Here is a 22862-nt window from a genome sequence, read left to right on the forward strand (position 1 = left end):
ACCATTTTGCCTTCTAAGACTAAATGCTATCTCTATCTACATTTCTGCACTGCATAAAGCTACCATTCTGCCTTCCGAGACTAAAAGCTGTCTCTATCTGCATTGCATAAGGCTACCATTCTGCCTTCCGAGGTTCAACTTTACCTCCATCTGCATCTGTAGGGCTGAAAGATCTCCTCGTACTGCATGGCTGAAAGATCGCCGCATACTACATCTCATAGGCTAAAAGATCGCCTCATACTGCATCTGCATGGCTGAAAGATCACTGCATACTGCATCTCATGGGCTGAAAGATCGCCACATACTGCATCTCATGGGCTAAAAGATCGCCACATATTGCATCTCATGGGCTGAAAGATTGCCAAATTATCCAAAGGTGTCATCGTTCGGAGGCACCATTTTCATAGCTCGAGAACTGTCATGGCCTGAGGATCCCTTTTAATTTTGCATATAATTATTCAAAGGCATCATGGTTCGGAGGCACCATCCTCATAGCCCAAGAGCATCATTTCATGGCCTGCGAATCCTTTATCATACGCTTCATAACCCAGGACATCATGGTCTAAGGACGTCATTCTAACCGTCCGAAGACAACATTCATGGTCCGACGGGAATTTGCATCATGTTTAAATTCATGCACGGTATACGCTGGTAGTGTTTCTAAATTGCAGGTACATTGGCGAGCAACGACCATCTCGGTAGGGCGATCCCGCTCCAGTTCCCGCAGCCATATCTTAACCCTTCCCATAAACCTGTCACTCACTCAACCCTAGATATTGCGTCCATTCTCAAAAAGTCTCCATCGGCATACTCCGCCGACGGATCCTGAACTACATATGGCCTGATTCCTGTAAAACCAGGGATATGTAGGCAGTTCAGAAGCCAGGGTGCGGCCTAAACCTCTCCGAACCATTTTGCTCGGTCAAAATTGGCCATCATATCTTTACCCGACAACTCTTTCATCCTTCCCGGGTAAAGAGGGGCAGCTGTTAATACCCAATTTTTCCCTATATATTTTCTAATATGCAAAATACCTTCAAAATATCATCTGTATGTATATATTAGTATGTCCAAATGTCCAAAAGTATCCCTATTTTATTCATAAAAAAAACAATAATAATTCACAAAATTATCATTTTGGTGATTCAATTATTGGATTCTCATATTATGCTAAAATAAAGCTAAGATAATTTTGCATGTTTTTACAAATTTATTTAGTATTTTTAAAGCAAAATTGCATATAATTGCAATATTAGCCTCTTTAAGATTTAATTGCATTTATGGTTATAAAAATTAAGTCCAGTATTTTTAAATTGATAATTATATGTTATAAATCATTCTAGTACATTCAATTTATTTTTAGAATTTAATTTGCTATTTTTTATAAAATAAATGGGGAAAATGGCTATTTAAACTCTAGCCAGATTTTATTTCAATTTCAGCCTAATTTGAACCCCAATTTGAATCCAATTTACCCCCACCCAATTTCAAATTAAAACGACCCAGACCCGGATCCCCACCTAACCCTTTAAATCCCAGCCGTTGATCATTTAGATCAACGGCCACCGGCTGCCCTTACCATTTTTAACCCAAACCAACCCCTTAACCTAATTCACTTCTCACCTATCGCCGCCCTTGAAACCCTCTCCTCTCTCAAATCTCTCTAAAACTCTCATGAACCCTACCCGCCGCCCTCTTACCCCACCCTAATACCTACCTAATCCATGGCCTTTCGTGGTCATTTGAGGCATATACCAGCCGTCCATGGCTTCTATGTATTTGTCATATGGTTTCAAGGCCAGACTTTGAAGGAGTTTGGTCCAGTCCTTGTTCGATTTCAGTTCATGGCTCTTCTCCGGTCATCCTTAACCTTTCTCCGGCCAGCCATGGCCGCTCGAGTTAATCCTTGACTCTCCTGGTTATATCAGTAAATTTCAGGACCTTTCTCACCTTTTCTGGGTTTTCTGAAACCCTAATCTCTAAGATCTTTTCAATTTCTCTCAGATCTACGTTAGATCTGTGCTTACCTTGAGCTTTTAAGCATTTTTCTCGAGGTTTCTTTAACTTTGCTCTCAAAATGACTCTTTATCTTTTCTGATTAGGGTTCTTCTTTTAAGTTATTTCAAAATCTATTCTCTGATTTTAATGTGTTTCTGATCTTGCTATGTTTTTCTCATGTTGTTCTTCTATTTGAGTTAGCATGTTTAAAAAACCCTAATTTCTTTTGGCTGTTTGTTAGATGAGTGCTTGTTTGGTTAAGTTTTTGTTCGATTTATTTGTTTATCATCTTTTAAGCTCGACTATTGTTGAAAAAAAACCTATGTCTTGGTTCTGAAACTGTTCATTTAAATACCTGACTCGATTTGATGTTCCTTGTTTCAGAATCTCTTTTTCTTTATGTGATTCCTCTGATTCTTGGTTTCATTATCTTTAAAACTCGACTATGCTTGAAACCCTAACTTTTCAAAAGGTTTTCTCGTCTGCTACTGTGAGACCTTTGCATGTTTTTGATACTTTATTTTCTCCATTGTTGACTCAATGTGACTTGACCTACTTGATTACTATGCTTCGAATGTTTGCTTTACTACTGAACCTTATGCCTATTTCTGTATGATGTTTCTTTTGCCAATGGGTTTGGCCTCGCATGTCTGGTGTCTCTACTCACTCTGTTTAAATACTAAAGTGCAGAAGCATGTTACTTCCTTGATTGATCTCAATCTTGTGATTGATTTCAGAACTTTTCTTTAATGAACTCTAATTTCACTCGCCTATTTAAAGTTAATTGATTCTTTTCCTTTTGTTCGAATAGTTATGTAACCCTAATCCCATATGTATTAGGAGTAGGATATGTTATATATATATCTATATATATATATATTCATTGTATCATGTTTAACATATGTGAATATATCAATCATAATTTCTCCCGTGTATTCTCACATGATATCAGAGCTTTAGTGAGAAACCTATCGATGTGCATCATTCCAGCAACTTCTGGGAAGAAAGACCTCGTCGCCGCGCAATTATCCGGCGACTTAGAAGGCTGCCCGTAATCACATCAATTTCTGTTGGTGTATGCAAAAAACCAACACCACCACAAGACTCCTCAGGCTCCGGTGACCAAACCTCAGTAAACCCCATCGGAAAACTCCCTTACACGCGCCAAAACTTCTCGGCGAGATCTGACATACGCGCCCCATGCGCCGGCGCGTGAACACTATTTCGGCCATTTTTTGAAAATCTTCCAGTTGGACAGTCGGATCGCCTAGTAATTCCGAGTCTATCCATACCTTTTTCGTTTGATTCTGACCACTTTGAGTTTTTCCGATGACTACACTGACTTTTTCCGGCAGTTACAGTAATTTTTCGACAAAAACAGTGTTTCCTTTATCTGTTTCAACGAGTTGTTAGTTAATTCTTTCTGTTATTTGGTGATAATCCAACGATGTCTTTAGGAGTCGATGCTTTCGGGTCTAAAAACCTGGGTTCTGGCAGTTCTGGTGTTATGATTACCTCAGAACCTTTAATGGGAGGTTCAAACTACTTAGCTTGGGCTTTGTCTGTTGAGTTGTGGTGTAAAGGTCAAGAAGTTCAAGATCATTTAACAAAATAGGCTAGCGAAGGTGATGAAAAGGCCAAAACACTTTGGGAGAAGGTCGATGCTCAGTTATGTAGTATCCTGTGGCGATCTATTGATTCCAAATTGATGCGCTTGTTCCGTCCATTCCAGACATGTTATTTAGTTTGGGAAAAGGCTCATAATTTATACACTAATGATATATCTCGTTTCTATGATGTAATATCGCGAATGACAAGCTTGAAGAAACAGGAATTGGATATGTCTACTTACTTGGGACAAGTACAGGCGGTCATGGAAGAATTTGAGATGTTGATGCCATTTTCTGCTAGTATTGAAAAGCAACAAGAGTAATGATAGAAGATGTTTCTAGTTCTTACACTCGCTGGACTCCCTAATGACCTTGATTCAGTACGTGACCAGATTTTGGCTAGTCCGACTGTCCCCACAGTTGATGAATTATTCTCTCGATTACTTTACCTTGCTGCAGCACCAAGTCACCCAGTGAGCTCATCACAGACAATTGACTTATCTGTCCTAGTATCTCAGTTAGTGGACAATCGGGCATCTCAAACTATATAGAATAGACGAGGAAGAGGTTGTTTTGGAAGATCTAAACCCAAGTTCTCTTATTGTCATAAACTTGGACACACTCGTGATGTGTGCTATTATTTACATGGTCACCCACCCAAAAATGCTTATGTTGCTCAGACCGAGACTACATGTAAACATGGATTTTCTTTATCTGAAGGGGAGTATAATGAGTTCCTTCAATATCGAGCAAGTAAGCAGACATCTCCACAAGTAGCCTCTGTTGCTCAGACTAATACTTCTGTTGCTGGTAATTCTTTTGCTTGTGTTTCTCAGTCTAGTACTCTTGGACAATGGGTTGTGGACTCAGCCGCTCTGGTAATAAATCACTTTTGTCAAATATTGCGTATTCACAGTCTCTTCCCACTATTACTTTAGCCAATGGGTCTCAAACTAAAGCAAAAGGTGTTGGACAAGTGAATCCCCTACCCTCTGTCACTCTAGATTCCGTTCTTTATGTCCCTGGCTATCCTTTTAATCTTGCATTTGTTAGTCGTTTGACTCGTGCCCTCTATTGTGGTATATATTTTATTGATGATTCTTTTATTATGCAGGACCGTAGTACGGGACAGACGATTGGAACAGGACTTGAATCAGAAGGCCTTTACTACCTTAACTCACTAAATTCCTCCAAAGAATGTCTAGTTATAGATCCTCCGGACCTAATTCATAGACGTTTAGGACATCCAAGTTTATCCAAGCTTTAGAAGATGGTGCCTAGTTTGTCTAGTTTATCTACATTAGAATGTGAGTCATGTCATCTCGGGAAACATACCCGAGCCTCCTTTCCTCGTAGTATTGAGAGTCATGCAAAGTCTATTTTTTCTTTAGTTCATTTTGATATATGGGGTCCTAGTAGAGTCAATTCAACCTTGGGATTTCGTTATTTTGTTAGTTTCATTGATGATCATTCAAGATGTACTTGGATTTTCTTAATGAAAGATCGTTCGGAGTTATTTTCTATATTCCAGACTTTTTGTGCTGAAATTAAAAATCAATTTGGTGTTTCCATTCACACTTTTCGCAGTGATAATACCTTAGAATATTTATCCTCTCAATTTCAGCAGTTTATGACTTCTCAAGGAATTATTCATCAGACCTCTTGTCTTTATACCCCTCAGCAAAATGGGGTTGCAGAGAGAAAGAATAGGCACATCATTGAGACTGCTCGCACACTTCTCATTGAATCTCATGTTCCGTTGCATTTTTGGGGCGATGCAGTTCTCACAGCTTGTTATTTGGTTAATAGGATGCTTTCATCTCCCATCCATAATCAGATTCCGTATGCAGTATTGTTTCCCCAGTCACCCTTATACTCTGTTCCCCCTCGTTCTTTTAGGAGCACTTGTTTCGTTCATAACTTAGCCCCTCGGAAAGATAAGTTAGCTCCTCGTGCTCTCAAGTGTGTCTTCCTTGGTTATTCTCGTGTTCATAAGGGATATCGTTGTTACTCACCTGATCTTCGTAGGTATTTTATGTCCTCTGACGTCACATTTTTTGAGTCTAAATCTTTCTTTACCTCTTCTGACCATTCTGACCACCTTGATATATCTGAGGTCTTACCTACACCGACTTTTAAGGAGTCTACTATAGCTCCTCCTTCACCTTCTGCCACATAAGTCTTACCCGAGTCTACTATAGCTCCTCCGTCACCTTCCGCTACAGAAGTCTTACCCATTCCTACCGATGGAGAGTCTAGTGTGGCTCCTCCTAGACTCCCTGCCAGAGGAACACCACTCTTGACATATCATCGTCGTCCGCACCCAGCATCAGGCCTAGCTGATTCATGTCATGCACCTGACCTTGCTCCTACTGCGAACTTGTCTCTTCCTAGTACACCAATTGCACTTCGGAAAGGTATACGAACCACCCTTAATCCTAATCCCCATTATGTTGGTTTAAGTTATCATCGTTTGTCATCACCCTATTATGTTTTTCTATCTTCTTTGTCCTCTGTTTCCATCCCTAAGTCTACAGGTGAAGCATTGTCTCATCCAGGATGGCAACAGGCTATGATTGACGAGATGTCTGCTTTACATACGAGTGGTACTTGGGAGCTCGTCCCTCTTCCTTCAGGTAAATCTACTGTTAGTTGTCGTTGGGTGTATGCAGTCAAGGTTGGTCCGGATGGTAAGGTTGATCGTTTTAAGGCTCGTCTTGTTGCCAAGGGATATACTCAGATATTTGGGCTCGATTATAGTGATACCTTCTCTCCCGTGGCTAAGATAGCATCAGTCTGCCTTTTTCTATCCATGGCTGCTGTTCGCCATTGGCCCCTCTATCAGCTGGACATTAAGAATGCTTTTTTACATGGTGACCTTGAGGATGAAGTTTATGTGGAGCAACCACCTGAGATTGTTGCTCAGGGGGAGTCTCGTGGCCTTGAATGACACTTGCGTCGATCACTTATGGTCTAAAGCAGTCTCCTCGAGTCTGGTTTGGTAAGTTCAACACAGTTATCCAGGAATTTGGCATGATTCAGAGTAAAGCTGATCACTCTGTATTCTATCGGCATTCTGCTTTGAGTCTCTGTATTTATCTGGTGGTCTATGTTGACGACATTGTTATTACCAGTAATGACCAGGATGGTATTACTAAATTGAAGCAACATCTCTTTCAATACTTTCAGACTAAGGATCTGGGCAAACTAAAGTATTTTCTGGATATTGAGGTTGCTCAGTCTAGCTCAGGTATTGTAATCTCACAACGAAAGTATGCCTTAGATATTCTTGAGGAGAGAGGAATGACAAGTTGTAGACCTGTTGACACTCCGATGGATCCGAATTCAGTAATAGTCATTAGGATGCAGTTGTTCGCATTCTTCGGTATATAAAATCAGCTCCAGGAAAAGGTTTATTATTTGAGGATCGAGGCCATAAGCATATCGTTGGATACTTAGATGTTGATGGGGCAGGATCACCTTCTGATAAACGTTCTACTTTTGGATATTGTGTCTTAATAGGAGGAAATTTTGTATCTTGGAAGAGCAAGAAACAAAATGTGGTTGCTCGGTCTAGTGTAGAAGCAGAATATCGAGCAATGGCTATGGCGACATGTGAGCTAATTTGGATCAAACAGTTGGTCAAGGAGTTGAAATTTGGTGAGATTAGTCAAATGGGACTTGTGTGTGATAATCAAGTTGTTCTTCATATTGCGTTAAATCCAGTGTTCCATGAGAGAACTAAACACATTGAGATTGACTGTCACTTTGTCAGAGAAAAGATACTCTCTGGAGATATTGCTACAAAGTTTGTGAAGTCCAATGATCAGCTTGCAGATATTTTCACCAAGTCTCTCACTGGTCCTCGTATTAACTACATATGTAACAATCTCGGTACATATGATTTATATGCACCAGCTGTAAATGCCTAATTTTTGCCTTATATATATATATATAATATGTATGTGTGTGTGTGTGTGTTTGTTCTTATTTATGTATGTATAGGTTTTAAGAGTTGAGTAATGGTTTGATAAATGGGGTAGGTTTGGGCTAGTGTAATTTAATTAAAATTGTGCCAAAATTGACCCAAAATTTGAGCCCAAAGAGCCCAAACCCGGTCCAAAAGGGGGCTGCCAAGAAGTGCTTAAACGACGTAGTTTTGTCTTGAAACTACGTCATTTTGGTTAAGTGACAAGATTCAATCTCATCCACCCATCTTGATTTAATCCAACGGTTCTAGTTTGATCTTCATCCTAGGTATTTAAAGCCTAAAATACCCAAAAATTTGCCCCATTTCCCCATTATTTTCTCTCTCTTCTTTCCCTCTCATCACTCTCTCTTCTCTCTTCCCCCAAGCCGCTGTCGCCGCCCCACCGCCGGCGGACCACCTCCAAACATCTCCAAATTCACACCATGTAATCTCCACAACTTCCTCTTTCCATATCTCCAAACCAAATCCTTTAAAAATCCCTCAAACTCCTTGAATCTTAGATCTAGGAAACTTTCCCGTCACTTTTTTGCCCAAATTATTGAAGCTCCAACCATTACCACCCCACAATACCTACATCAATAGATAGAGCTTCTCAAGACCTAGCTATTGATGTCAATTTCACCCTGATAATCCGGCGACTAAAATCCGGCCAAATTCCGGCGACCTCCCCGAACACCCTCTTTTGGCATACCACCATTTTTTCGGCCACTTGAATTGTAAAATGGTAAAATCCTATTCTTTTTCATGGCTGATTTTTTATTTTTATTTTTATTTTTTATTATTAATTATTTTAGCAATAGTTTTTGATGTTTTGGAATGTTAAATTTTCTATTTTTGCACTTGTTGAAGTAGTAAAATAGCTTTGTGTTGATTAAAGTGAGGTAGTGAGGAAATGCTTGAGAGTATATGGTAAAATCGTAATCCTGCCCCGTTATTAATTTTTTGATTTTTTTAGTTAAAGTTAGTTTCTATCTTGTTTCCTCATTTAATCCATTTTTGATTATGTTTGTCAAGTTGGTTTTATTAAATCGCTCCAGCGATAGCGTGCGTTTCGTTTGGCTTTAATAGTTAATTTTTGTTTGCTTACGATTGGTTCGTAACACATGTGTGAAGTTTAATTACATGTTTTAATACTTGGTTTAGTTTGAATCAACAGGGTGATATTGATGTTGTTAAAATATGAAGTTTATGTTATTTTATCACAAACTAGGGTGCTAGTAGCCTACTTTTACTAGTTAGGGTGGCTGAAATGATATTTGTTTTTTTCTTTGTTTCTGACATAGTAGATTTCCTTTGACTTTTGGACAGATTTTGAACAGTATTTAGCACACAATGTCAGTTTTTGTCGGACAAACATTTGGTGAACCAAAATCTGTCCAAATTTGCCTATTTAAGGGCTGCCCTTTCCTCACTTTGGGGGGACTCCATCACACTTCCAGGGGCATTTTTTATAATTGGTTTGTCACAAAAACAAAAAAAATTCAGCAGCTGAACACATGAAAAATAAGCTGAAATGGTGAGCTTTGGGAGTGAATCTTAGAGTGCAAAATTTAGAAAAGTATAAGTCCTCTTTAGAGTTCGTTTCTGGGTTCCCTCTCTAAGTTTTCAGGTTGTTTTAACACGGATTTGTTGCTGGTTTTGCTGCTGTTTTTATGCTGCTTTAGTTGCTGAACTACTGTTTATTCTTTTGCCACCAGGTAATCCTTTAAGACTCGTAATGTACGTATTTTCAGCAATGGGAACAACTTGATCATGCTGCACCATTTAAATGTATTTGATGTGATGAATAGTTTGACAACAAAAGAGCTTGTATGTTATTGTTATGTATTAAGCATGTGATAATGTGAATATAGTCCTTCATAATACTTGAATATTGAGTTGTAAGTTTTTGAATGTGATATGTAAGTCATTTATGGATTTTTTAAGCATGTTTTCAAGCTATTATATCCGAGTAACAATGCTAAGTATGCCATGAATGACTTTAGGTGTATAACACATAGCATGAGTTTGTTTTAGTTGCTGAAATTTCACTGCCAACATATGCTTCTAGGAATGCTGTGATAATATCTTTGTGAATCTGGTCATTTTGCCGGATTTGCAAAAATGGCTATTTTTGTAAAGTGGGCGTTTATACAATTGTGACTATGTAGTTAATGGTCATGAACTCAAACTAAGTAAAGAGCTAAGATTGTATCAACTTTGGGCCTTATTGAATCAAAGATAAAAGTTGGCCCATTTACCTTTGAACAACAAAATTATCCCTTTTCTTCTATATAGCATTGGACCAATTGAAATTCATTTCTTGGCCCATTTTAATAATAAATTCCAGAAGCCCAAAAGCTCCATACACGCTGGCCCATTTTTTTTTAACAAGAAGTTGGCTCATTTCTTTTAAAATAGGTAAAGTTGGTCCAGCATTTATTTGCATAATTTTTCCCAACTATAAAGCTCGAAAAAATAATAATAATATCAGATTTTTCGACTATTTTAATTAACTAGTTTCCCTTTAATTAATTTATACGTTAGGCAAATAGTAGGTGCGCTTTAACTTCATGAACTCACTTGTGTAGCGTGACGCTTAACTTTTAATAAGTTAATTCATCAATTTCATGTCATATTCAATAGTTTTAATTAATTTATAAATCTTTTGTCATAATTACAGATTCGCTTGCATAGCGTGGTAGTGACATTTAATAAATTTTTTGAAAAAGAGGGTTAATGTTTCCTCCAACACAATTGCAGCAATTTTTCAAAATTAAATAACGTGCTAACAATCGTCTGTCATGACTGCGGATTCGCTTGCGTAGCACCGTTATGACTAAATAATAAATTTCGTCGATCACGCGTTCGCTTGCGTAGTGTGGTTATGACATCTTATTATTCAAAAATATTCTTTAATTTTTTCTAATAATCAAGAGATAAAAGAGGATAGGTAAAACATGAAAATAATATAAATCACAGTTTGTCCAAAATTAATTCAAGCCAAGTTTAAGTCAATAAAGAGACCGTGCTAGAACCACGGGACTCGAGAAATGCCTTATACCTTCTCCCCGGTCAACAGAATTCCTTACCTGAACTTTGTTTTCGCGGACCGATTAAAATAGAGTCAAACCTTCCTTTGACTAGGGATCCAAATAAATGGTAACTTGGAACACCGAAAAAATCAATTCTAAGTGGCGACTCTGAACAATAAAATAATCCCTATTCAAATTTTGTCACTTTAATTGGAAAAACTCTTTGGCCCATACACATATTATTATTATTTTGAGGGGTAGAAAAAGGGTGTGACAGCTCTGGCGACTCTGCTGGGGACTTACATACGAATTCGAGCTTGTACATGTTGAATTTTTATTTGGCTTTATTAATATTGTAAATATTGTGATTTATTTGTGCCTAATGTGCTACCTGTTCGCTTTTTATCATTTTGATATTGTTGAAATGTACATATAAACTATTTTCTCACGCACCCCCTCTGAGTCTTTTTAAAATTTAAAATTGGGCATTTGCTTGACATAGCCCGCTTTCTTTGAGATAGCCGAGGTGTTCGTCACCCGGTGAAGGATTTTAGTCTCACCTGTTTTAGGCGGGGAGCACCACCAGTTAAGCCGGAAAGCAATGCTACCGGTACACTGACCCTTCTCGGCTCGAGTTGTCCGCTCGAGTAAGCCAGTCTAGATACCTTCTCCAATAGGATCTAAACCTAGAAGAACAAGCCTCATGCCGGATATCCCTAGTAGGTTCGCTTTATTTGCATCACGTGCATTTGACTTAGCGAAACTCGGCACAGGGGCCGGGTCCGTATAAGACAGGTATCCTCTTTGAGACCATCATGTTCACGTATGTGCTACTTAATACATCATTTGGAAGGCTTACTTGCATTGTCGACCGGTTTTAAAAAAAAATTAGTGTAATTATTAAAAATTAAAAAAAAAGAGAATAATTCTCCTAGTTTAATGCAAATAAAACTTTTTTAAAAAAATATATATATATATATTTTGTAGTAGTCTGGTGTGAGTTGTAAAGATTAATTTTTATTAAAAAAATAAAAGGGGAGAGTACCCTGTTTTACTGAACTACGCGGGTTTGATTCTCACCGGATGTGAGATACGTAAGCAACCTCCATCGGGTTCAGCCCACATGTTTCAAAAATAAGGGAGCATAAAATTTTCAAAAAAAAGCCTATTTTGGTCACCTTTTACTATCTGGCCCTCATGTTCCAGCTGTTTTGCCAAGACAGCCTTAAAATCTTCCTGGGAAGTGCTGAAGGGCCATTTTTGTAAAAATAGTTACTTTATCCATATTTATTCACCTTTTACCATTTTGCCCTTATGTCTGGCAATTTTTTGTCGAAGTAACTTTAAACCTTTCCGAAAAGATTATTTTTGCAAAAAGTAGCTATTTTTATCTGGTTATACTCATATTGCAAAGGGTCATTTTCATAAAAATAGTTTTTTTATTTATTATTTTGTCTATTTTTATTGTTTTGTTCCTGTATTTGGCTGTTTTTGCCGAGACATCCTTTATGCCTTCTATGGAAGTATTAAAGGGTCATTTTTGTAATAATAGCCTTTTTTTTTGCTTTTATCATCTCAACTTTTGTGTCCGGTAATTTCAAAATATATATTGTAATTAAAAAAAATAGATCGAGTCCTAAATTGACCAAAAAATAAAATAAAATAATGAATGATCATAATTTGCATATAGTTTAGGTAAGTCCTAACCCTTTTTTTTTATCTTATTCTTAGGATTACCATGAGTTCTACATAAAGAAGCAGTCAGAAAAAGGTAAGGGACGAGACACCTCCTATGTTCTTGATCAGAGATAAGACCCCGAGTAGTCTCTGTAACTGGTGGGCAAGTTTTGCTACATGGGAACGGAATCGAGTATTTAAGCACCTCAAGTTCCTCACCAACCTCATGGGAATTAAGCCTAACAGAGATTTAATCGAGGCTCTAGTAGGTTTTTGGGACCCCGCGAATAATGTCTTCAGGTTCAGAGATTGTGAAATGACACCCACATTGGAAGAATTAGGTGGGTTCACCGGATTGGGGAGAGACCTTCGTGGGAAAAGGCCTGCTGCTCCGAGAAAAGTTGGTGTGAACAACTTTTTAAAGAAGTTATGCCTTCATCGAATTCCAATGGTTTACTTAAACGAAGGTTGGGTTCCGTCGGAATATTTTTATGACAGATTTGGGGACGAGAAAGGGTTTGAGAACTTCTCGGGCACAGAATTCGTCAACCAGTTGAGTTACGACGCTTGGAGGGAGTTGAGAATCTTCGCGTTCATGATATCATTTCTAGGGATCATGGTCTTTCCGGAGCGTGGTGGGCGCATCAGAATTCGATTGGTTGCGGTAGTCTCGTATTTGCAAAGTAGCGAGGATCATACCATTCTTCCCATGATTTTGGGAGATATTTTTCGGGCTTTGACCCGTTGTCAAGAAGGTGAAGATTACTTTGAGGGATGCAACATTCTGCTGCAGATGTGGTTCATAGATCACCTTTATCATCATCCAATAGTAGTACATTTCAATGATAATTGGCTGAATTACATTAGATATCACCCAGACGGAGCTGCGAGTTGTAATCTTCCAGATGGGGTGAGGGCTTGGCGGACATTACTTGGTTCATTGAGTGCTGATAGAATCACTTGGAACTATTACTGGTTCCCTTCTGCTAGGGCCATGCATATGTCGACGTATCGCCCATTCTTCATACTCATAGGTTTTAGGGGTTTCCAACCCTACGCGCTTTTACGCGTCATGCGCCAGTTAGGGAGAGAGCAAAAGAGGGCCCTGATTGAGGACATGCGCCCGTTCATGTGGCAATTCAAGGGAGAGGAACCTCTAAGGGAGTCATATACACAGAAGATTTGGTTTGGTAGTCGATTTTCCGATTTAGACGAGATGGTAGCTGATCGTGAACGTGGGGAGGTAAGCCTCGCATACCTTGAGTAGTTTCACAACCAGGCTATCCCCGAGCAAAGGACAAAGAGATCCATACGGCACACAGTTGATTGGGAGAGAGAGATCGAGGTCAGAGTTAGAGAAACCAGAAGGGAAATGGCGCAAGAGTTCCAATCTCATATTGACACTTTACAAGAAGATAAGGGCATTCTGGAGACAGCCATTGACGTACAACAAGCTGATTTTGAGCGGGAAAAGGCTCAGTGGGCACGATAGAAGCAAGCACTCAAAGCCCAAATTCGAAAGAAGAACATAATCACAACCGCTCAGCAGCAAGAAGAGAAAAAAGCCCAGTTCAGGGTAGTCCGTGATCATGAACATAGAGGTTTCACTCCATTAATCCAAGGTTTGAGGGATCAGATAGGGGGAGTTGAGTCAAGCAAAGAGAGCCAGATCGCGGAGTTTGAAATAGAAAGACACCACTACCAAAAGGTGATCAATCAATTAGAAGCGGAGTCGCTAGAAGTTCGGCGCTAGAAAGATATGGCCTTGGACCGCGAGCGTGATGCGCTGGATCTAGCTGAGACCCGTGGTCAGTAGAATTAAGAGCTGCACGTGGCTCAGGAATACATTAAGGGAAAGATCCTCGAGGTAGCCACATCTACCTCAAGAGCATGTAGGAGTTGCCAGGGCATGACGCCCGAGCGGTTTGCAGAAGTATCATTGAATGTTGCTCGTCATATATCTGCAGACTTGGAGAGGATATACCGCAATGCTGGGGGTCAGCCATAGGAATAAGAGCCTTGATTACAGTAATGCTGGTGGATTTTACTATAGAGATCAAAGTCTTCTTTTAGTTATCAGTCCTTTTCATTATGTTTTTGTTGTTTCTAAGTCTATAAGAGTCTTTTGGTGTTGTTTTGACTTTTATTCTAAAAAGACTATTTGAGTCAGGTTTGGTCTCGTTTATCTTTATGTAACTCTTGATTTTTGAGTCTTGTATCAAAATATTATATCGAAAATCAATGAAAAAGTTTTTGATGTTTGTTTTGTAAAAAAAATCAAGTGTCTTGTATATCTGAACTACGTAATGATCTGATTCATGCGGCGATATAATACGTAGGCAACCCATAAAAGGCTCGATCAAGTATTCATTTTAAAATGGCTCTAAAGTAAGGGATCAAATAAGGCGAGTGAAAAAAATAATAATAAAAAAAGAAAAAAAGAAGAAGAAGGAAATAACAGTGTCAATAAGCAACAAACTGATAGGCCAGAATGAAACATTGAAGCCTTCCAAAAGCATTTTAGAAATGGTGGCGATGTTAGGAGCATGACATATTACGTGTAATTCATATCTATAAAATGCCTAACCCTAACACGTTTGTTGTCTCTTAAACCAGTAAGTTTAAGGTGGTTGGTTTGTGGTAAATCTGGCAGCACATCATTACTTCACAAGATCTAAGGGACCAATAGTAATGGATAACAGTGATGAAATCGAGTTGGTCAGTGACAATCCGTAGGGTCAGTCAGTTGAGCAGGAGTCTGAGGAGATAAGAAAATTGAGACAACAACTGTCAGATGTATATCAAGCTTGGGTTTCCGGTCGATCTCCACCCCAGGGTCCCTCAGAGGGAACTTAAACCATACCCCAGGCTACTCAACCACCACTCCATGCAACGAGCGACCCCATTCTATCACCAGGGTATGTTCCGAACTACAACCTCCATGCTGCCCCTAGTACCTCTAATATGCGACCTCCAGTCGCACCGGTCAGGAACACCCCTCTCGTCGTGTCTGGCGCACCAGTATATACAATCCCGCCACCACCTCTTGTGATGAGGCCAAATAATGAGCCACCATCTCATGCTTATGATGGACAATACTATTCTCCGAATATGGCTTTTGGGGTCTCGGCTCCATACAATCAGACTCCTCGATACGAATCACCAATGGAAAATGAAATGCCTGCCATGACGATTGAGCCAGATAAGATTGCCAGGAAAATGAAAAGTCTTGAACAGAATATAAAGAACATACAGGGACTAGGTGGTCACAAAAGTGTTTCATTCAGTGATCTATGCATGTTCCCTCATATCCATTTGCCACGAGGGTTCAAAACCCCAAAATTTGAGAAATATGATGGACACGGCGACCCTATTTCCCACTTGAAAAGGTACTGCAACCAGCTGAGGGGTGCAAGAGTAAAGGAAGAGCTGCTGATGGCTTACTTTGGGGAAAGCCTTGTGGGGGTAGCTTCCGAATGGTTCATTGACCAAGACATCTCTCACTGGCTTTAGGGAGTACTCCATCAAGTGGAGGGAGCAAGCGGCCAGAGTTAAGCCGCTCATAGATAATCATGAGTTGATCACTGTCTTTTTGGAGGCTCAAGAGCCTGATTATTTCCAAAACATGATGTCTGCAATGGGTAGGCCTTTTGCTGAAGCAATCAAGATAGGGGAAATGGTCGAAAATGGCCTAAAGACTGGCAGAATTGTAAGTCAGGCTGCTCTCAAAGCCACCACCCAAGCGATCCAAAATGGGTCGGGAAGTTTTGCAAATAGGAAAAAGAGAGATGAAGGTTCTATGATGACCTCGGGATCTAGGGAAGTTCAAAGAGGGTCATCGCACCCTTATGTGCAAGTTCAGCAGGGGCGATCCAGCTACCCTCAACATTACTATCCCCTGCCAATTCCTCAATACTCTATGGGCCTACCATAATATACAGTGTTCAATGCTCAATTATATGCTCGGCCTCCCAATCAGCAGGTACGGGCACCAGATCCAAGGGGCCCCCGACCTCAGCAACAAAATTTTCGGGCTCGTCCCAGGCAGGATTATGGTCGAGAGCAGAGGCCGGCAGAAAAATTCACTCCATTGGCTGAATCATACTCTAGTCTATTCTAGAAGCTGAAGTAAATGGGCGTGATTGGACCCATCGCTCCCCACCACATGCATCCGAATTCACATGGATTTCAAGCAAATGCTAGATGTGAATATCATTCAGGTGCCCCGGGGCATAGCACCAATGACTGTTGGACTCTGAAAGGAGCCATAGAAAGACTCATTTCTGAAAAATTAATTGTAGTAACGAATGGCGAGGACCCTCCTAATGTGACAAACAACCTGTTGCCAGAACACAACAATGTTCATTTCGTGGGAATGATTGGACGAGATCAGGAATACAAGCCGGTCGACCAAACAGAAATGCCAGTGGGAGCAATTCAAGAAGGAACAAGTCTGGAAGTAAGACCAAGCTGAGATGTGTCGTTGATTATGAAAGGTGCTCCGAACTCAGAAAAGGTAAGTTTATTTATGCCCAAGGTCTTGAGGTTAGAGGTTCGCTCCAATGATCCAAGCCCAAGGTTGTATGTCCTTGGAGGCCACCCCGTCACAAGGCAGAATCGGGGCGGTACGAATGGCATAACAGAGCCGATCATAATCAAACCTACCGTGCAACCCTATGTGACAAACACAAAAACTGTTCCTTGGAACTACAACAAAATTGTGATGACCTACAAAGGCAAGGAAATCATAGAGGAAGTGGGGGAAACTGGAGGTTTGACTCGATCGGGGAGGTGTTATTCTCCAGAAGAGTTGATGAAGGCCAAGCAAATCAGAGGAGGCCAATTGACAATAAAGAAGCCAGTCACTGAAGCAGAGGCAGAAGAGTTTTTGAAGAAAATGAAAGCTCAGGATTACTCAATCATTGACCAGTTAAGAAAGACTCCTGCCCAAATCTCTCTACTATCTCTGCTCATACATTCCAAAGAGCATGCCCGTGTACTAATCAAGGCCCTGAACGAGGCACATATCTCAGAGGAGACCACAGTGAATCAGTTAGAGAAGATGGCCAATAGATTTTTTGAGGTAAACAAAATCTCATTTACCGATGATGAACTTCCCGAGGAAGGAGGCAGGCACAATAGGGCTTTGAACTTGATGGTCAAATGTGAGGGGCATTATGTAAAGAGAGTCATGGTTGATGGAGGCTCAAGTGTAGATGTATGCCCTCTCTCTACTTTGCAAAGCATGAAAATCAATACGGACAGAATCTGACCCAGCAATGTTCACATCCGGGATTTCAATGGCTCAGCGAGAGATACCATGGGGGAAATCAACCTCACCATGACGATTGGGCCGGTGGACTTTGAGATTGTTTTCCAAGTAGTGGACATGGTCACTTCTTATAACTTTCTTCTTGGAAGGCCATGGATCCATACAGCCTGAGCTGTGCCATCCACCTTGCACCAGATGCTCAAATTCGAACATGACGGGCAAGAAACTATTGTTCACGGAGAAGACAAGTGTTCCATTTATAAAGACCCATTAATCCCCTGTATTGAGGCCAAGGAAGGGTCTGAGTCCATTGTCTATCAGGCTTTTGAAGTGGTTGTTGTGGACCATGTTGAGGAAGGAAAGCCCATTCTACATCCTCGTCTTTCCGCCACATCTGTAATGGTGGCTACGGTTATGATGAAACAAAGTTATGAGCCAGGAAAAGGTTTGGGGGCATCATTGCAAGGAATTTCAGAGCCTATTTCTCCGTTAGGCAACCGGGGTACTTTTGGCTTAGGCTTCAGGCCAACACAAGCAGACAAAAACAAATCCAAACACCGCAAAAAGAGTGGATGGGTCTTGCAACAGCCTATCCCTCATATTTTCTACACTTTTGTCAAGCCACGACTCTGAGAGGGTCAAAATTCTTCGGCGTATGCAAACATTGATGAAATTTGTCATGGCCTCAGCGAGATGTTTTCTGAAGTGAATGTGATCCAGGCTGGTGAAGGCACTAGTCGTGCCGATGTGCAACTAATTGACCCAGACACCATGCTCACCAACTGGAAAACAACTCCTCTCCCCACAAGGAAGGAGTCTTGGTAGTCTGCTTTTGCAGCTTCTTTTTTGTATTTTGGGTTACTTTCAGGGTTGTAATCCAAATATCCAGGATGATTGTTTTGTTTTGATGTTAACCCTTCTATCCTTTCGAATTCAATAAAATGCAGTTCAGTTTCCTATTAAATTTCCTATCTTTTCCTTTTCCTAATTCCTGTCATTTTATTTTCATTTCAGCTTTGTTAATGTTGGCTTTAATAACATGACATGCATGCGGAATTCATGCCCAGATCTTGAAAAGCTGTTTAATATTGAAATAACGCATTAAGAGGTTGAATATGAGGAAGATGACATTGTTGAGGAAATAAAAAGAGAGTTGGAACAATTTGAAAACAAGCCTAAGCCAAACCTCAATGAAACTGAGACGATTAATATCGGAAGTCCTGAAGAAGTTAGAGAAACGAAGATAAGCATTCACACTGAACAAAAAACCAGAGATATCTTGATTCAACTTTTATTTGAATACAAAGATGTGTTTGCTTGGTATTACGATGATATGCCGGGTTTAAGTGCTGATCTGGTGGTTCATAAGCTTCCTACATATCCTGGTTTTCCACCAGTCCAACAAAAGCAACAAAAATTTAAAACATACATGAGCGACAAAATCAAAGAAGAAATAATGAAGCAACTAAGTGCCAATGTGGTCAGAGCTGTCCGATACACCACCGGGGTGGCAAATGTTGTGCCCTTGCTAAAGAAGGATGGAAAAACCAGAGTTTGTGTCGACTATAGGGACCTGAACAAAGCAAGTCCAAAGGATAATTTTCCTTTGCCAAACATCCACATTCTTGTAGATAATTGCACAAAGCATGAGATCCAATCATTTGTGGATTGCTATGCTGGGTACCACCAAATTCTAATGGATGCGAATGATGCAAAGAATGCAGGGGCAACTTACATGAGAGCCATGACCACCATTTTTCACGACATGATGCACAAAGAGATTGAAGTATATGTCGACGATGTTATCATAAAATCAAAGACACAAGCCGATCACGTGTGTGATTTGAAAAAGTTCTTCGAACGGCTTCGTAGGTATGACCTTAAGCTTAATCCAGCCAAGTGTGCATTTGGGGTCCCATATGGGAAACTCCTCAGTTTTATAGTTAGCCGGAGAGGCATCGAATTGGATCCATCTAAGATAAAGTCCATTCGAGATCTGCCACCCCCGAAGAACAAAAAAGAGGTCATGAGTTTGCTCGGGAGGTTGAACTACATCAATAGGTTCATTGCTCAGCTCACAACCACGTGCGAGCCCATCTTTAAGTTGCTGAAAAAGGATGTCGCTGTCAGATGGACAGACGATTGCCAAAAGGCTTTTGACCGGATCAAAGATTATCTGTCAAAACCCCCTATACTGGTCCCACCTGAACCTGGTAGGCCTTTGTTTTTATATCTATCAGTGATGGATAATTCCTTTGGATGCGTTCTGGGGCAACATGATGCAACGGGCAGAAAGGAACAGACAATATATTATTTGAGCAAGAAGTTCACCGATTATGAGGTTAAGTACACCCTTTTAGAAAGAACATGTTGCGCCTTGACTTGGGTCGCTCAAAAGTTGAGACATTATCTTTTGGCCTACACTACTTACCTCATATCCAGAATGGATCCCTTGAAGTACATCTTCCAAAATCCAATGCCCACTGGCAGGCTCGCAAAATGGCAAATCCTGCTCACAGAGTTTGAAATCATCTATGTCACTTGCACCGCGATGAAAGAACAGGCTTTGGCAGATCATTTGGCAGAGAATCCAGTTGATAATGAGTACATGCCACTTAGCACATACTTCCCGGACGAAGAGGTCAACTCGATAGAGGAAGTGGTTCCAGACGATCACCCTGTATGGAAAATATATTTTGATGGGGCTGTAAATATCAAAGGAGTTGGGATCGGGGCAATCCTCATCTCACCTATTGGACACCATTACCCTGCGACAGCCCAACTTCGGTTTTTTGTACTAATAATATGGCAGAATATGAAGCTTGTATCATGGGTTTGAAAATGGCCATCGATCTGGATGTGCGTGAACTATTAGTTATGGGAGATTCTGACTTGCTTATCAGGCAAGCCCAAGGCAAATGGGAGACTCGAGACATCAAACTTATTCCGTACAGACAATGTGTGCGAGACTTGAGCAAAAGATTCAAATATATCGAGTTTAGGTACATTCCTCGATTTCACAACGAGCTAGCCAATGCATTGGCTACTCTAGCCTCGATGCTCCCTTATCCAAGCAACACTTATATTGATCCACTAGAAATCCAAGTTCGGAATCAACACGGTTATTGTAATACAATCGAGACAGAACCAGATGGTGAACCATGGTATCATGACATAAAACGATTCCTGAAAATAAGAGAATATCCAGAGCATGCCAAAGGAGATAAAAAAAAGAACTATAAGGCGACTCGCCAGTGGTTTCTTCCTAAATGGGGAAATTCTGTACAAGAGGACCCCAGATTTAAACTTGTTGAGATGCATAGATGCTACAGAAGCAGAGCGAATCATGAGTGAAGTGCATTCAGGGGTATGCGGACCTCACATGAATGGATATGTTTTGGTGAAGAAGATTCTATGGGCAGGGTATTACTGGCTTACCATGGAGTGAGATTGCTTCAGATTTGTTCGCAAATGTCACCAGTGCCAGATTCACGGTGACCTGATTCACTCGCCTCCTTCGGAGTTGCATCCCATGTCCTCTCCTTGGCCTTTCGTTGCTTGGGGAATGGATGTTATTGGGTCGATCGAGCCAAAGGCTTCAAATGGGCATAGATTCATTTTGGTTGCAATTGATTACTTCACCAAGTGGGTGGAAGCCGTCACTTTCAAAGCAGTCACCAAGAAAGCAGTGGTAGACTTTGTTCACTCCAACATCATTTGTCGCTTTGGTATCCCAAAGACCATTATCACTGACAATGCAACCAATCTAAATAGTCATTTGATGAAGGATGTATGCAAACAATTTAAAATCATGCATCGCCATTCTACCCCTTACCGGCCAAAAGCCAATGGAGCAGTTGAAGCGGCAAACAAGAACATCAAGAAGATTCTTAGGAAGATGATCCAAGGTTCCAGGCAATGGCATGAAAAGTTGCCTTTTGCTCTTTTGGGATATCGTACGACTGTTCGCACATCTATTAGCGCAACTCCATATCTGCTTGTATATGGAACTGAAGCTGTAATACCCGCTGAAGTCTAAATTCCCTCTCTCCGAATTATTGTGGAATCAGAGATTGAAGACACTGAGTGGGTCAAGACCCGATTAGAACAACTGATGTTGATCGATGAAAAATGGCTAGCAGCAGTTTGTTTCGGGCAGTTATACCAATAAAGAATGGCACGTGCTTACAATAAGAAAGTGTGTCCAAGGCAGTTTGAGGTAGGCCAGCTGATTTTGAAACGCATCCTTCCACACCAGGTAGAAACTAAAGGAAAGTTCGCCCCGAACTGGCAAGGACCCTACATCATCAAGAAAGTGTTACCAAAAAGGGCCTTGCACTTGGTAGATGAAGAAGGACGGGTACCGGACATGACTATTAATGCAGATACAGTCAAAAGATATTATGTCTGATATATACCCATTATAGAATTTTCACGCATTGATTTTCTCAGATTGAAGTGGTGAAGGCTACCATTTGCTCGCTATTCCAAATAGGTGTCACCCTTTTTGTTAATCCTTTTGAGCCGTATTTGCCTTCCTTGTTTCTCACTTCTTGGAACTTGTGTACTTGTAAAAAACAACAACAACAAATCTCTGAGTCATTGAACTACGTCCGACCTGATTCCGAAAGGATACGTAGGCAGCCTTACCCTGGGTTCGGTCCCATCAGAACAAAAAATCCATATTCCCAATACTCCAAAACTGGGGCAGAAGTTTCTTTTATTTCACGGTTTTTTTCTGTAAAAATGATTCCAAAAGTTGTAATTCAGTTCAAGGTTCATTTCGCCTTTTTATCTTTCAAGAACTTCTGATCGATGTTTTTAAGAATGATTGAAGTCCCCATGCCAAAGGCATTGGATAACCTCCCTCATACAATATCTTAGTTCAAAAAAAGAAAAAGAAATGAGAGAGTCTTATCAGTGAAAACCCGTACGAGCACTATAAGGCGATAATGAGCAGAGAAATGAGAGAGTCTTATTGGTGAAAACTCATATGGGCACCATAAGGTGACAGTTAGTAGAGAAATGAGAGAGGTTAGTTAGCGAAAACCTGCAATGGGCGCTACTAGCCGAATAAGGGTCTTTGATTCTCCGGCATGAGCACAACCAAGACAAATTCAAGATGAACATTTGCGGCGGATTTTGAGAATTAGACAGCTCAGACAGATCAGGCATCCAGTCCAAAATGCATGTCATGATTCATTAAAGTCGGCACATACCTCCAGATAAGTCTCCCTATTCCTTTTCCCGAAAGGGACACCTTTTGTTTAAGCACAATTCTTTTTCGCTTCCAATTATTA

At 40.4% G+C, this 22862-nt stretch overlaps 1 protein-coding gene and 1 long non-coding RNA gene across 2 annotated transcripts in view; one reads left to right on the forward strand and one right to left on the reverse strand.

The window, feature by feature from the left end:
• LOC104227026 (D-cysteine desulfhydrase 2, mitochondrial) overlaps positions 1-22862 on the reverse strand; it is a 164836-nt gene that overhangs the window by 95316 nt on the left and 46658 nt on the right. The window lies entirely within an intron of this gene.
• On the forward strand, positions 7942-9524 carry LOC138877170 (uncharacterized). Its single transcript, XR_011402507.1, has 2 exons — positions 7942-8323; positions 9297-9524. It is a non-coding gene; the product is annotated as an uncharacterized lncRNA (long non-coding RNA).

The sequence above is a fragment of the Nicotiana sylvestris genome, chromosome 9 (genome assembly GCF_000393655.2).
Source record: "Nicotiana sylvestris chromosome 9, ASM39365v2, whole genome shotgun sequence".
Taxonomy (NCBI): Eukaryota; Viridiplantae; Streptophyta; class Magnoliopsida; order Solanales; family Solanaceae; genus Nicotiana; species Nicotiana sylvestris.